General features: G+C 39.2%; 1 protein-coding gene across 6 annotated transcripts in view; it reads left to right on the forward strand.

The window, feature by feature from the left end:
- The window catches only part of syt1a (synaptotagmin Ia), a 274,765-nt gene that overhangs the window by 133,838 nt on the left and 124,025 nt on the right, over positions 1-16,902 (forward strand). The window lies entirely within an intron of this gene.

Here is a 16,902-nt window from a genome sequence, read left to right on the forward strand (position 1 = left end):
TCAGTGATTTAAAAACAGGCCCAGCAGAGACTACACTTCCTGAGGAAGCTGAAACAAGCCTCTATTCCCATCATCATCCTCAAGACTTTCCAAAGAGGCGTATTTAAGGGTGTTACATACTGTATATATACATGGTTTTCCAGCCCAGTATGTTAGAGCAGCTGAAAACAGGCAAACAGTTCTGAGGCATAAAAGACAGAACCTCAAGATTAACAGCTTCTTTCATCAAGATGTTACAATGCTGAACTGGTGATTGGCTGCATTAACATTGGACATGTATTAACATTGGACATGTATTGGCATTGGACATGTCTTAAAATTGGACATGTATTGGCATTGGACATGTATTAATATTGGAAATGTATTGGCATTGGACATGTTTTAGCATTGGATAATGTTTTAGCATTGGATAATGTTTTAGCATTGGACATGTTTTAGCATTAGATAATGTTTTAGCATTGGACATGTTTTAGAATTGGATAAAGTTTTAGCATTGGATAATGTTTAGCATTGGACATGTTTTAGCCTTGGATATATATTAGCATTGGATAATGTTTTAGTATTGGACACGTTTTAGCATTGGATAATGTTTTAGCATTGGACATGTTTTAGTATTGCACATGTTTTAGCATTGGACATGCTTTAGCCTTGGATATATATTAGCATTGGATAATGTTTTAGCATTGGACATGTTTTAGTATTGGACATGTTTTAGCATTGGATAATGTTTTAGCATTGGACATGTTTTAGCATTGGATAATGTTTTAGCATTGGACATGCTTTAGCCTTGGATATATATTAGCATTGGATAATGTTTTAGTATTGGATATGTTTTAGCATTGGATAATGTTTTAGCATTATACATGTTTTAGCATTGGATAATGTTTTAGCATTGGACATGTTTTAGCATTGGATAATGTTTTAGCATTGGATAATGTTTTAGCATTGGATAATGTTTTAGCATTGGACATGTTTTAGCATTGGGTAATGTTTTAGCATTGGACATGTTTTAGCATTGGGTAATGTTTTAGCATTGGACATGTTTTAGCATTGGATAATGTTTTAGCATTGGATAATGTTTTAGCATTGGACATGTATCAGCATTGGACATGTTTTAGCATTGGACATGTTTTAGCATTGGGCATGTTTAGCACTGGATGATGTTTTAGCATTGGGTAATGTTTTAGCATTGGACATGTTTTAGCATTGGGTAATGTTTTAGCATTGGATAATGTTTTAGCATTGGACATGTTTTAGCATTGGATATATTTTAGCATTGGCTAATGTTTTAGCTTTGGATAATGTTTTAGCATTGGACTTGTTTTAGCATTGGATAATGTTTTAGCATTGGATAATGTTTTAGCATTGGACATGTTTTAGCATTGGATAATGTTTTAGCATTGGGCATGTTATAGCACTGGATGATGTTTTAGCATTGGATAATGTTTTAGCATTGGATAATGTTTTAGCATTGGACATGTTTTAGCATTGGATAATGTTTTAGCATTGGACATGTTTTAGCATTGGACATGTTTTAGTATTGGACATGTTTTAGCATTGGATGATGTTTTAGTATTGGACATGTTTTAGCATTGGATATGTTTTAGCGTTGGACATGTTTTAGCATTGGATAATGTTTTAGTATTGGATAATGTTTTAGCATTATACATGTTTTAGCATTGGATAATGTTTTAGCATTGGATAATGTTTTAGCATTGGACATGTTTTAGCATTGGCTAATGTTTTAGCATTGGATAATGTTTTAGCATTGGATAATGTTTTAGCATTGGACATGTTTTAGCATTGGATAATGTTTTAGCATTGGACATGTTTTAGCTTTGGATAATGTTTTAGCATTGGACTTGTTTTAGCATTGGATAATGTTTTAGCATTGGACATGTTTTAGCATTGGATAATGTTTTAGCATTGGGCATGTTTTAGCACTGGATAATGTTTTAGCATTGGACATGTTTTAGCATTGGATAATGTTTTAGCATTGGACATGTTTTAGCATTGGACATGCTTTAGCCTTGGATATATATTAGCATTGGATAATGTTTTAGTATTGGACACATTTTAGCATTGGATAATGTTTTAGCATTGGACATGTTTTAGCATTGGATTATGTTTTAGCATTGGACATGTATCAGCATTGGACATGTTTTAGCATTGGATAATGTTTTAGCATTGGATAATGTTTTAGCATTGGACATGTTTTAACTTTGGATAATGTTTTAGCATTGGACTTGTTTTAGCATTGGATAATGTTTTAGCATTGGATAATGTTTTAGCATTGGACATGTATTAGCATTGGATAATGTTTTAGCATTGGATAATGTTTTAGCATTGGACATGTTTTAGCATTGGGCATGTTATAGCACTGGATGATGTTTTAGTATTGGATAATGTTTTAGCATTGGATAATGTTTTAGCATTGGACATGTTTTAGCTTTGGATAATGTTTTAGCATTGGACTTGTTTTAGCATTGGATAATGTTTTAGCATTGGATAATGTTTTAGCATTGGACATGTTTTAGCATTGGATAATGTTTTAGCATTGGGCATGTTTTAGCACTGGATAATGTTTTAGCATTGGATAATGTTTTAGCATTGGACATGCTTTAGCCTTGGATATATATTAGCATTGGATAATGTTTTAGTATTGGACACATTTTAGCATTGGATAATGTTTTAGCATTGGACATGTTTTAGCATTGGATTATGTTTTAGCATTGGACATGTATCAGCATTGGACATGTTTTAGCATTGGATAATGTTTTAGCATTGGATAATGTTTTAGCATTGGACATGTTTTAGCTTTGGATAATGTTTTAGCATTGGACTTGTTTTAGCATTGGATAATGTTTTAGCATTGGACATGTATTAGCATTGGACATGTTCTAGCATTGGATAATGTTTTAGCATTGGATAATGTTTTAGCATTGGACATGTTTTAGCATTGGGCATGTTATAGCACTGGATGATGTTTTAGTATTGGATAATGTTTTAGCATTGGATAATGTTTTAGCATTGGACATGTTTTAGCATTGGATATATATTAGCATTGGCTGATGTTTTAACATTGGACATGTTTTAGCATTGGATATATTTTAGCATTAGCTAATGTTTTAGCTTTGGACATGTTTTAGCATTGGACATGTTTTAGCATTGGATAATGTTTTAGCATTGGATAATGTTTTAGCATTGGATAATGTTTTAGCATTGGACATGTTTTAGCATTTGATAATGTTTTAGCATTGGACATGTTTTAACATTGGATAATGTTTTAGCATTGGATAATGTTTAGCATTGGACATGTTTTAGCATTAGATGATGTTTTAGCATTGGATAATGTTTTAGCATTGGATATATATTAGCATTGGATAATGTTTTAACATTGGACATGTTTTAGCATTGGATATATTTTAGCATTAGCTAATGTTTTAGCTTTGGAGTTGTTTTAGCATTTGATCATGTTTTAGCATTGGACATGTTTTAGCATTGGACATGTTTTAGCATTGGCTAATGTTTTAGCTTTGGACATGTTTTAGCATTGGATAATGTTTTAGCATTGGATAATGTTTTAGCCTTGGACATGTTTTAGCATTGGATCATGTTTTAGCATTGGATAATGTTTTAGCATTGGATCATGTTTTAGCATTGGATAATGTTTTAGCATTGGACATGCTTTAGCATTGGACATGCTTTAGCATTGGATATATATTAGCATTGGCTAATGTTTTAGCATTGGACATGTTTTAGCATTGGACGTGTTCAAAGTCTCAGTCTCTGGCAGTGTTTTGTTTTAAATGATGATTTTTCTGACAGAGGTACGTGTGCCTTGTGACACTGGAACTGGAACTTGCAGTTTAACCGCTGGTTTCTGCTCATGGGTATTCCAGTGTGTGTGAGTGTGTAGCAGCAGTACATCGCCGTGATGTATGTGTGTTTGTATGCGCGGAGTGGGGTCACATATGTTACCCTTGGAGAAGCCCCCTTTCATTTGCCTACATCACATTATTTTGATGTGACTTATTATTTTATTGTGATTCTTGCTATGTTTTGCTGCCTTTTACTATTTCTTAGTATCTGTAATGCTTTTGTTTTATGTAAATCACTTTGAGTTGTCCTGTACATGAAATGTGTTGTACAAATAAACTGCCTTGCCTTGCCATTACAGTTGTATGCATAGCAAATTGAAAAAGGTTGATGTGACTTGGCCTTTTTTCTTGTCTGTCATGGATTTTGCTTATGTTATTGTATTTTTAGCTGGGAATGTAAGATTCAAGCTTGACTTGTGATGATCAGCAGGTCTGGATGTTTGAGGCGTTACGTAGCTCTTGGTGTATGGGTTACTGTAGGGGTAGGGTGGTTGCATTAGTATCTTAAGAAAAAGAAGCACGTTAGAAGCTTATGATCAGAAACAGCTTTCGTAAGCTTTGACTAGAAGCTAATTTCCATGGTTTAGTAAATCTACTCCTGCATTATCAGAGAACACGCTTTGCTTTGAAAGATTGTATAATAAAGGCTTTCCAAGTGAAAAGCTATTACAGAAGCATGATGAGTGATCGTTGTCTGTGCATGTTTGATGTGCTGAAGGATAAATTAGCTCGATTCTGTCTGTATATACAGACAATCCTTCCTGAAGCGTTGGGATTAGTTTTATTCATTTCGATAGATTGCTTTCCCTTAGCAGTGGGCTTGAATCTTTTTTCTGGTTGGCTCTCCAAAGGTTCATCAGTCCCCAGTGGTGAGTGTTTTGATAGAAATTCATCCTAAAGCTTGAAGCTGCAAATGGAAAGCAACCCTGAAATTTTTAGGTTTGTTGAGAAACACAAATGTCTGTGACGTAAGTGCTGTATGGAGGTTTGGTATGTTATCGGGCTTCTGCAGCTTATGGATCAGTGGAAGCCAGAAAGAAGGAGCTTATGTTGGAGCAAACTGGAAAATAAATGACTGATTTTGCTAAATAACCCTCATCCTCTGTGGAGCTCCGACTGTAAGGTGACTGTAGAATAAAGTGTGTTTGAAGTCAGACTGCATATCTGCGTGCTAGCTGCTGTCTGTATGTTTATATGTCAGTTTGAGCTGAAGAGGTGGTGGATCGTGACTTCCATGCCTGTGTGGGAGATGCTGCTACTCCCACACATCTCCCTCCCTTCCCTGTCACTCTTGTCTCACTCCAGATCTATGGTCTCTAACTTTCACTTATTTTTCATTTAAATTGCATTATTCTTTATGCCACAAGCTTAAAGGTGTTTCCTGATGGCGCTTTTAATGTCAGAACAGCTTGAAAACCACCCCTAATTAGCATGTTTTCTCCTCTGATGGGAATTGCCGTTGCCATGGACAGGGTCACTTGGACTTAAACTACCTTTTGTGGCTGGAACAAGTTAAAGCAACATGCCACATGAATGCCAGGACCCCAGACTTCCCAAGAGATGTAGCAGCATGATTAATGATTTCACCTCACCTGCCAGATCAGTCCAATAATCAGTGAGCTTCATCCACCTCATGTTCTTCTCGTGGCATCTCAAACAGGTACGAAGCCTACACGAACGTTCCACTTATAAACGTTTGACTTCTGACATGTTGAAACCAGGGTCTGTGTCTCTTCTGTTGTTCAGTTCATAACAATAAAATGACAGCAATGTTTTTTTCAGGTTTTAAATAAACTTTAGGACTTTTCTAAAATATTCATTAAAAATAAAAAGCAAGATGCTGCTGATCATTTCCGAACTTTATAGTTTCCCTCGGGGGGAGTTTTTTTTCATTCTTTCAAGAACTAGTCTTGGAGTTTAATTCTAAAGCAAGTCTGTACACACATTAAAACCCCTCAACAGATCTGTGACACTCTGAACAAGAGGATCACAGCAGAAATGTCCCATCCCCCTCCTGAGTGTGGTCTTTAACAATTAAAAGGTGTTCTTTTATTTATTGTACTAGTTTTATGAGGAGGTGAAGGTTTTGCCCTGATATTAATACCACCACTGACCAGCCTTCAGACTCACCGAGAGGTTTCATTTCATCAGTGACCACTCGCTCCATCATTCCTGCATCTTTAAAGGATGCTGCTTGTGTTTGGACACAAAAAGAGAGATGAAAATGTATTTTAGCGTTTACCACTTTCCTCTGTGGCCACTACACCACGAGGATGTTCAACCTGATGTGCTCATGGGACCAGAGGCTGCTGTCCCAGTTCAGGAGCAACAAATGACGTGTGTTATAAAGCTGCTGCTTTTAGATGTTACTAACAGTAACATGTTACTAGTGACGCCGTTACTTTGGTCAGTAACTAACCCTCTAATGCAGTACTGTTTAAATAAAGTTAGCGTCACCGTGAGGTGACTGTAACTAGCTAAATGATGAGCGCTTCCTGCATACAGCAGTGATGCAGCTGCTGCAAAGTCGCTTGTTGGGCTCATTTTTCTGTGAAGTTGCTTGTAAAACTCGTCACTCAAGTTGAGGCTTCCTCTGCTCCCTTTGTGAAGCCCTCTGGACTCTCTCACAGCTGTCCACAAAGCTATAACCCCTGGTTGTCCACTGCCCCGTTACCATGGGCGTCCGAACCAGTGTTACACCAAAATCTGTGACCCATTAGAATGTGTGACCACAGGGGCGCAACAGTCTACATTTCTCTGCAGGTACATCTTAGAAGATGAGCGCTTGTATTTAAGTTTGAGCTCATCATAAAGCAGGTACAGTAAAGCAGAAACGGTGACCCCGGTGATTCTGGCTGTCTGAGGGTCACGTTCTGTTAGGACTATAAGAGCTGACCTAGGTCACCATTTCTGATTATTATTATTTATAATAAATACAAAGAAATACAGTCCGCAAATGCAGACTTAAACCGTAATAAATTAACCAGAACAGACGCATTATTGGTGAGTAAGCTCTGCCCTCTGACAGCAGTGTGTAAATGTGTGTTTTGGGACATCAGATTCCAGAGTTACATGGTTCAACCTTTACCACTGTGTAATGTGCACACTATAATCACTTAAATATGTAGTGTTGGTTTAGACTGTTGATGGCTATCAGAAATGTAGACTGTCGCCCCCTGTGGTCACAGATTGTGATGGATTCTGATGTAACACCAGCACGCCCCACACACACACGCCCATCACTTAACAGAGAAACAGTGGCGGTGCCCCCGAATAACTGAGGAAATGTGTAAATAAAATGATTTATAATGAAGAGTAGGAGCAAGACGCTGCGTTGGAGCATAGCTTTCATTATTGAGCTGCTGTTATTTACTTTTAGTTCTATTTTTTTTTCTTTTCAAATAATCTGCTGGCCTGACTTAAAGAAATTACTGTTTTTGAGTTTGTTTTATATTTTGTACAACACTAAGTTTTTAACACAAGTTACTTTTAACAGTAACTGAGTTACTTTTTGAATGAAGTAAAAAGTTACATAACTAGTTACTTTTTTCAGTAACTAGCACAACACTGTTTATAACAGTTATTACATTAAAATGAGGACAATCAGGTTTTAGTGAACTTCTTTATTATTGTTCGTTGATATTAGCAATTCCCCAGTCTTTGGACAAGTTCACGAATCTGAGTGTTGTTCATGAAAACTCCTTTAATACAGCTAAAGAATGAATTGAAGAGGATTCGTTATTGGTGAAAGAGGCCAGGAGGTTTTTTTTTGTTTGTTTTTTTTCATGCATTCTTGCATCTCACCGGGTTAGACCACCTTTTTCCTCCAGAACCACCTTCATTCCTGGTGTGATGGATGGAAGCAGGTGGTGGAAACCTTCCTCAGAGTGGATAGATCAATAATGAATGCATGAGGTTGCCATTCATGTTTCTCCTTCATGAGCTGAAAATGTTTGCTTATGACTTGTGGTCTGCTGAAAAGATGCAAAACAAATTTTCAGAATTCCAAAAGTCTCTTTAGCTGACCTTGGAGCTTCTGTGTGGCAGGACAGTAACGAGGTTACTAAGGTAATTTAATTACCAAACCCTCCATGGGCAAAGGTAATTACTGCTCAGTAAATCCTCGCTAATCCCACTTCTGAGTCCCCTTTCTCAGATTCAGCCCGGGGCGCTGACTCCTCACTTCCGTCCCGGACTGGGTCCTCCGAAAGACGCTGTTTCTGTCTGCAGGTGATGCTAGCAGCAGCACCGTGGTGGCTGTCCGCCTCATATGTCTTCAGTCTAAGGTTTTCTGCTCATCAATCCCCTGGAATTCCTCTCGAGTTTCTCTTTCCTCTTCATGTGTGAGTCAATGAGACTCTGAGACCAAGAGGGCTCCTCATCTCTCCATAAGAATGTGGTAATTATCAATGGCAGCCTGGATCGGATGTGACCTCTCTGAGCAGCAGCATCTAGTGACCGGACTCGGACAAGGAGAAAGAGGAGACGTCTAGTGAGCATCTCTAAAACCTGTTGTCAGTGCAATCCTGCTTTATGATTTAAATGAAAATGCAGGTGAAACTTCATGCTAAGAACAGAGAATAGTCATAAAAAAGAAAATATCAGTGTGCAGCAGTTTTCTGTACCATGAAAGTCTTGTTGTGACCTCTGTTTCCTGCCAGCTAAGAACAGGAAACTGAGGAAATTTACACAGACAAAAGAAGATGGAGAAAGCATAAATTCAACTTCACACACAATTCTACCAACAAGTGGCTGCTATCACTACAAGCTAAGAAGCTAGTAAGTTAGCCAGCGGTTTGCGGTTGGTTTAACGTTGTTCTTGGAACATTACAGGCGGTGGTTTAATGTTACGTTATAAACAACCACCACCAAACTTTTTGTTAACTTACCATGATGTCTTTGTGGTAAACTGCAACATGTCTCTTCAGGTTTGTTGTTTTTCCAACTAAATTTTCCAGACCACATTCCTTCCCTTCGACTAAAATCAAGCATAAGGTTTTTTTCTCCACTTCAGTGTAGTGAAAATGGGCTCATATATCACGTCTTCTCTTTCTCTTGGGCCGCGTGCAGAGCATGGCCATTAATGTTTTACTTTGAACCTTTTAACCTTTGTTCGTGAACTAAAATGGCCACAGATTTTCTCGCAGTTTTTATTTAGTGAACTACATTTTCGTCGCGTCTTTATTCGTCCACAAACATCCATTCTGATTTAGTCCCAGTTCTTGTTTATTAGTGGGGATTTTCGTCTCGTCTCGTCTAGTTTTCGTCCAGTGAAAAATGTGTGTTGACGAAAATATTTTCGTTTAGTTTCAGCCAGCAGCAGCTACACTTCAATTTCAGGCTGGTTATGGAACAGCTTGGACGCTTCTGGACAGGGAGGGGTCTCCAGCGGGCTCTTCTGGACGGGGAGGGGTCTCCAGCGGGCTCTTCTGGACGGGGAGGGGTCTCCAGCGGATGCTTCTGGACGGGGAGGGGTCTCCAGCGGGCTCTTCTGGACGGGGAGGGGTCTCCAGCGGATGCTTCTGGACGGGGAGGGGTCTCCAGCGGGCTCTTCTGGACAGGGAGGGGTCTGTAGTAGTGCCCGCGACTTACTAAGAAGAGTAAAGAGAAGTTTTCACGTTGGTCTTAAAGTCTCAATAACACCAGAAAAATACTCTAAATTAGTTGCTTTTTAAAAAAAAGGTCACTAGAGAGTCTAAAAACTCCCTAATTATAGCAACAAGTTGCTAAATTGGCAACAATGTAAACAGTGGGTCCTTCAGGAAGCTGCCCGCGGCAGTGCCATTTTAAAAATGCAGTGGCATTTAAGTATAGATTCCCATGCTAATTAATAACTAGATACTAATTTAGAATCGATTAGTATCTGAGAATCCATTTTTTTGACAACGCTACCTGCGACCTGTCCAGGGTGTATCCTAGAAACATGGAGTTCCTCATACGAGTAGCTTTTGTTTGCATTCACCAACCCACACATGCTTTGGATATTTCCTTTTTCCTGTTTTTGCCTTTACACTAGTTAACTAACAATAGACTAAAATGTGAATAATTTTGCATAAGACTTTGACTAAAATTGAATCATCATTTTTTGACAAAATGAACGCGGTTTGACTGAGTGATGTTGAGGAAAGAAAAGGAGCCACACTGAGAATGACATTAGCTTAAAGAGACAAAGATGTATTGCAGTACTGAAAATATCTGATAGAAACCTTTGAGTTTTAGTAAAGCAACAAGATGCAGCATAAAACTGTGAAGATTGTATTTCGGTGCCTGAGTTTTATCATTTGTGGTCGTGTTTCGTGCCTCCTAGTTGATTCAAGTTGCTAAAAACAAACAAAAAAACATCTCCTAAGGTAAACATGAGTCATGTGCAGTTTACTGATGACATCTGGCAAACAGGGAGGTTTTCTTTAAAGCTACCAAAGCTGATGACGGAGGTGGCAGTGCATCAAACAACAGAGTGGCAAAACACTCATAAAACAGACACACGGAGGTGAGGAAGCTTCTCTGACGAGTGAACCTTGTTACTTCACATCAAATCATGTGATTTATAATGTATGAGTTACGAATAGATGGGAAGCTTCACAACAGGCAGACACAACATAGAGGATCTAACCGGTTTTATGTCTCTTATTTTCTGTTTATTCTCACCCCCACCCTTTAATTCCCCTTACGTTATGTCAGTTCACTAACAAACATAAAGACAAAAAAACAAAAATGCATTAGTTGTTATTAAAAAGCATCAGCAAACAATATTTAGTTTATTGAAGAAATCCATCATAACGTTGATAAATGCAGCTTTGGTTTCATAACCTAATGTTTCTGTTATTCTTCAGCATTTTTCATTTAAACTTAAAGCTTTTATTATTATTATTAAGCTATTATTATTATTATTATTATTTACATGATTGTGGCATGCTTCTTAGAATAACTACTGACAGCTGACTTGGTTCTGGAAGACGGCCCGGGGAGATCTTTTATATCTTCTTTCAGATTCTTCAGTTCTTAATCTAATTAAGTTTCTATAAAGATAGTTTTTCTTTTTACAAGCATTTTGTAGTCCCCTGGTTAGCCATGGGAAATGTTTATATCTATAACTTTTATTAATGATAAGTGGTTAACTTCTATCATATTATGATTTAAATATATAAATTTGTTGTACTTCTGTTTCCCTGTAAACATCATCCCCATCTTGTAGCATCTTTTTTTGCAGTTATAGCATCTTTAGCACGTAATTGCTTATAGATGGTGGTTTTACCTGCTTTTTTTCTGCTCTTACCCTCATTAAGTCCATACTTGATGTTGAAAGAACAAACAGGAAGTGGTGACTGGCGTCACTCATCAGTTCACCGCTGACCGTTCTGTTTTCGGTTGCGTTGTAAAGATGTCGTCTATCAGTGTTGCACAATGAGTTGTTATTCTTGTGATTTCGGGGAACAGGTTAAACTAAACACTGTATTTAAGAATTCATCCGTTGGTTCGTGTAGCTTTGACTTTGTGAGGTCGACGTTTCCTTTATAATTTCAATTGTCAAACATTCCATCAGCTCTTCTACAGCTGACTTCATGCTGGCCACCATTTTACATTTCAGTTTACTGTCAGCATACGATGCTACTCCTCCACCAGTTCTGCAGTTTCTATTCTGTGTACATCTCATGTCCACAAAGAGAAATCTGCCTCTTTTTCATCGTGTATCCACGTCTCTGATGTGGCTGTGATGTTGAACGGAGGCTTAAACTGATTTAAGAAGTTGTTAATATTTTCAAAGTTAGCATAAGTCCATCCAGTTGCTGCTCCTGATAATAAAAACATTCATTGTTAGAATGATTAAAATATTTATCAGGTTGTATGTTACCTAAAGTGTCTCATAGTTTTTGTTCAGAGGTTACAAAGGTTTCCATTTCTGATTGACAAGATGCATTTTCATGACAGTCCTCATCACTGGATGAGGAAAGATGCTGGTCATGAGGCATGGACGTTTTTTAGGGGGGGGGGGCACAGGAGACATGTCCCCTGCACTTTTTAATGTCCAAAAACTATGTTTGGCTATAGTAAACAGAGACAGGTCAAGCACTAGGACCAAGCGGAAAACGGTTGCTCAAGCTGAAGCCTGTTTCCCTTGGTTCAGACCGCCCACATGCTCCTCCATTGGCTCTGGTGTTTCTCTTGTGATTGGCTGTACCCGCTTTCACTCCACCTTGCTTGCACACCGATAGTCTGCGGTCAGGGAAAGAAAATGAAACGGCTATATTTATAGAATATTTATATATACATGGCAACATATTATTCACATAGAAGTGAAGCTACAGCAACAGTAGAGGACCTGCAGGAGGTTGCAGCTCTACACGTGAAAACAGTCTCCTGTATTCTCTGTCTGGGATATGGGGCAGGGTCTTCGAAACAGAAGCTTTCTGCGACAAAAAACAAAGCCCAGCTACAATTTGCAATAAATAAATAAATAAATAAAATAAAAATAACAAAAATAAAAACATTAAATCTCCTAAAAGCAAGTGGGAAGATGTGTTCTGGTCTGGTCTGAGACGAAGGTTGAACTAACAGCAAAAACACTGCATCACTAGATGTATGACATACCCACAGCAAAGCATGGTGATGGCAGTATCATGCTGTGGTTGCTTTTCTTCAGCTGGAACTGGAACTTTAGCCTCTGTGGAGGAATTCTGATCACTGTTGGACCAAGACCTTCATTTGAATCAGTGATAACAGCACTAAACGTGAGAAGTTCTGCACCGCTGAAATCCAGCATATGCTACTGTGGTGACTAACCTCTCATTTATACTCCCATGAGCTCATGCATACCCATGTATATCCTCTCACACACAGGACTGTTGTCACTGATTTAAACTGGGTATTGGGCGTATTGTATGCATTTGTGTATGGATGTGTGAATTTTCACTAGTTTATATGCAAGATGCTGCTCGCGTGCAAGTGATTATAGTATTATGGATGATTTCAGAGGCATGTGGGAGTTACTGTCCTATACGGCACCTCATAGTCCTCTCGTAACCTCGGCTTCTGGCCCAACATCTGCATTACATCTCTGCCTTTTGCCAAGTGTGACTGACCCTGGCAGGTGTTCTGAGTGTAACTCAGGTTTTTTGTGTGCATGATCAGCTGCATGTGTGAGGGAGAAGCCGGATGGTGGAGAGAGATGCACCTGCTCGTATTCAGAAGGTCTCTCTGAATAGCTCCATATTCGAGCTGCTACTTATCTGCAGATAAAACTGGAAGTGCTTTGTGGCAGCTTCCTGCCAGGGTTGAAAGAGGGAAGGAAAATGAGGGGGAGAGAATCAGAAAAGAGACAGAGAAAGACATTAAATATGAGCATCAGCTGAAATTACAGCTACTTTTTTCCATTTAGAAGGGTTTTTTTCTGTGAGAGAATTAGCACTGCGTAGTCTGGATGGGTCAAAGCAGTGCAGCTCAAATGAATTATAGGAGCTGAAAGTAGACGTCACTCAGGTCATATCTGCAAACATCACTATTACTGTTACTCATTAGCATTATTACAGTGCTACATCAACATCCAGGATTATATCTTTAACAGGTTTAGCACAGTTATCCATGCTAATTATAATGGATTAATGAGATTAATGAGAACAGACTGGCCCTGTTGTAGTATTTTGGAAAGTTGGGGTTGTGGAGAACAGCATGGTGGATGCCTTCTCACAGCTGCTGGCATGGATTTTTATTCAAAGTTGTTGTACACTTGCTTTATGCTGTAAAAAAAATGAGGAAAAACATGTCCTGAAAAGATGCTGGTTATAAACATTTCCAGCTCTTTGTGTGCAGAGCCCTCACAGCCTCACTCCCAGCTCTTCTCACTTTGTTGGTCTGGATCTCATTGCATTGTGCTGTAATCTGCTGGGTGTACCGGGTTAGAACCCTTTTCCCTCCAGAACCACCTTCATTCCTGGTGAGATGGATGGAAGCAGGTGGTGGAAACCTTCCTCAGAGGTTTTCTCCATATCGACATGACAGCATCACACAGTTGCTGCAGGTTTGTCGGCTGCATCCATGATGAGAATCTCCCGTTCCACCACATCCCAAAGCTGCTCTACTGGACTGAGATCTGGTGGCTGTGGAGGCCGTTGGAGTCCAGTGAACTCATGGTCATGTTCTAGAAAGCAGGTGGAGATGATCTGAACTTTGTGACATCGCACAGGTATAGTGCTTCACCGCGGTCATTTGCTTTAAACCCAAAGCGCTCCCACCTCCGCTGTCACGTTCGGCTTTGAACCTAATTCCATCGTTTGTTCCCTTCTAAATCCCACGTTTCCCTGACTGGCTACTACTCATGGGCTGCGAATTCGTGAAACTTCGTTGGTGAGGGTACCGCCGCCTTGGAATGGCTCTCGTGCAGGAAACGAGAGCGTTCATTCGAGATGCTCCGTAGTGAAACCTGTCGTCATAAACAGTCTATGGGAAAGAAAGATGGAAAAATAAACTAATGAAAATTATCGCAGCTGTAAACTTGTTGCACTCATTTTTTTTAAACTGACTTATTGCTTATAGCAACAGGCCTAGTCATCAGACCAGCAGCGTTTCTCCATCTTCTGTTGTCCAGTGTTGGTTAGTGTGTGTGAATTGTAGCCTCAGTTTCCTGTTCTTAGCTGGCAGGACCAGCAACCATGCCACGTTCAAAGTCTCTTAAATCCTCTTTCTTCCTCATTCTGATGCTCAGCTTGAACTCCAGCAGGTCGTCTTCACCACGTCTCCATGGCTACATGCTGCCGTGTGATTGGCTGATGTGTTAACAGGTGGAGCTGATAAAGTAGGTGATGAGTGTAAACCATTACCTGAAAGATAAATCATGGATTATTACTTTACATTATACATTAGTTCTGAAATCAGTTACTCCTTTTTTATTTTTATTTTTTTATGTTTGTACTTCTAAAAGCTTAAATGAGTATTAGAATATTAATTTATAGTTTGAAATAAAATTTTTAACCATTTATCATATTACAGTTCCGGCTTGTCATTGTTGTCCTAATGCTTTCAGTTCAAGTGGAATATTTAGAGTCAAAAAGCCCCCAGAGCCTTTCAGTCCGAAGCGCCATGTCCGTCCTCTGTGGTCATTTGCAAGGTCCAAAGGTGACCATTCAGATGCTCCTGACATTTGGCAAATTGTCCTTTTTGTTCACCCATCTTCTTTTATTTCGCCTCCCCTTTCTTCTAAATGCCATTCCAGCCTTTCAGTCTCCTTTTTTATTGTTGGTCTCTCGTCTTTCTGCCGTTTTTTTGGTTTATTGACAAACTTCTAGTTTGAAATGTTTTTGCTTTCATCCTCTCAGGTTTGTGTTTGTTGTCTATTTCTTTTCAAAAGTCAAAGATACGTTACAGATAAGCTCCTTTCCATCTTCCTTAGGAAGATTTTCGGACTTCCTCTTCCAAGCATCTTTTGGTACAGGACCTATTAAGGCCCATATGCTGCTTGTTTTCTCTACAGGCTCCTGATTGGGCGTAAACCCATGTTGGATAAACATAATAAATCTCAAGGGCTTTAAAGGGACGACAAATAAACAAAAACACACACTTTCAGGGTCAATTTAATATCTGCAACAAGGCTGCAGCAAAATATTATTTAAAGAATCCAGACTTCCATCAGTTATTCCATCAGTTCAATAGGAAACACTTTTTTCTTATTTCAGAGCAATACATCTATTACAAAAACACTCTTGTCTTAAAATGAGCCAGTCATTGGTTTTCTCATCAACAATTGTCATTATTGAACTTTATTATTGACATTCTGAAAAACAAAATAATTCATGTGTAATGATGGAGAATGCCATGGCAGCAGAGTAAAAGACCGGTCCAGCCTTCAGCCAGCTCCTGTTCTCTACTAGCTAACAACTCCTTTAAATTACGTGTCAATTTAAAAACAACCCAAAGCCAATAAAAGTTGTGATGCTGTGTAAAATGTAAATAAAAACAGAATGCAATGGTTTCCAAATCTCATCAACTCATATTTTATCCCCAGTAAAAACAACATGAAACGGAGACGTTTCACCATGTGATGAAAATATGAGCTGATAGTGAATCTGATGGAAAAAGTTGGAACAGGAGCAACAAAAGGCTGGAAAAGTACCTGGTACAAACCAGAAACACCTGGAGGAGCATTTAACAACTAACCAGGTTACCTGGCAACAGGTCAGTAACATGACTGGGTATAAAAGGAGCATTTCAGAGAGGCAGAGTCTCTCAGATGGAAAGATGGACAGAGCTTCACCAACCTGAGACTAACTGGATCTAAAACTGTGGAAAAAGTTTGATGACAAAATTGATGTGATTTGGAAACAATTTCATTCTGGAAACAGATAAATTCATTATCTGCATTTCCACAGCATCCCACTTGTTACCTGAAACATTCAAGGAGCCAAAAAGGTGGAAATGAAGTCGTTTGTTCCCTCCGTTGTTAGAAATGTGAGGTGACCTTAAATATGGGAAAGGCAGCTTGATGGCTGCAGCAGCACATGCAGCCTCATCTCTGCTTCCTGACCATTTGGACAGCTGGAGACACCAGAAGTACCACAGCAAAGGCGGCGGCATCGCGGTGCTCGCTAACAACAGATGGTGTAATCCTGGACGTCACTGTGAAGAAGAGTCCCTGCACCCGGGACACTGAACTGTTAGTTGCCAGATTACCTCCATATTTTCTACTCAGAGTTCCCCTGCGTTATTTGATAGGTGAATACATCTGAGGCCGGGCTGCCGACGCTGCCTGTGCCGTCGTCGGCTCAGTCGGTTTTTACCGTCAAACCAGTCTTTTCTGTCTCAGCTGTGACAGTGATGCCTCTGAAGTGGTGGGATATGAGCTGCTCATTAGGGATGAACCATAAGACTGCTGAGCCACAAATTAGCTGCAGCCACATCACCCGACACAGAAATTGATCCCTTCCACGTCACACTAAACAAGATGCATCCAGAAAGTATGCAGAAGCAGTGAAGCAAAGCTCCTGCTCAGAGGCCCAGGCTGTGCGGAGTCCAGGCAGGGTGCTGTTGGTAA

This window comes from Melanotaenia boesemani, chromosome 23 (assembly GCF_017639745.1).
Source record: "Melanotaenia boesemani isolate fMelBoe1 chromosome 23, fMelBoe1.pri, whole genome shotgun sequence".
Classification (NCBI taxonomy): Eukaryota; Metazoa; Chordata; class Actinopteri; order Atheriniformes; family Melanotaeniidae; genus Melanotaenia; species Melanotaenia boesemani.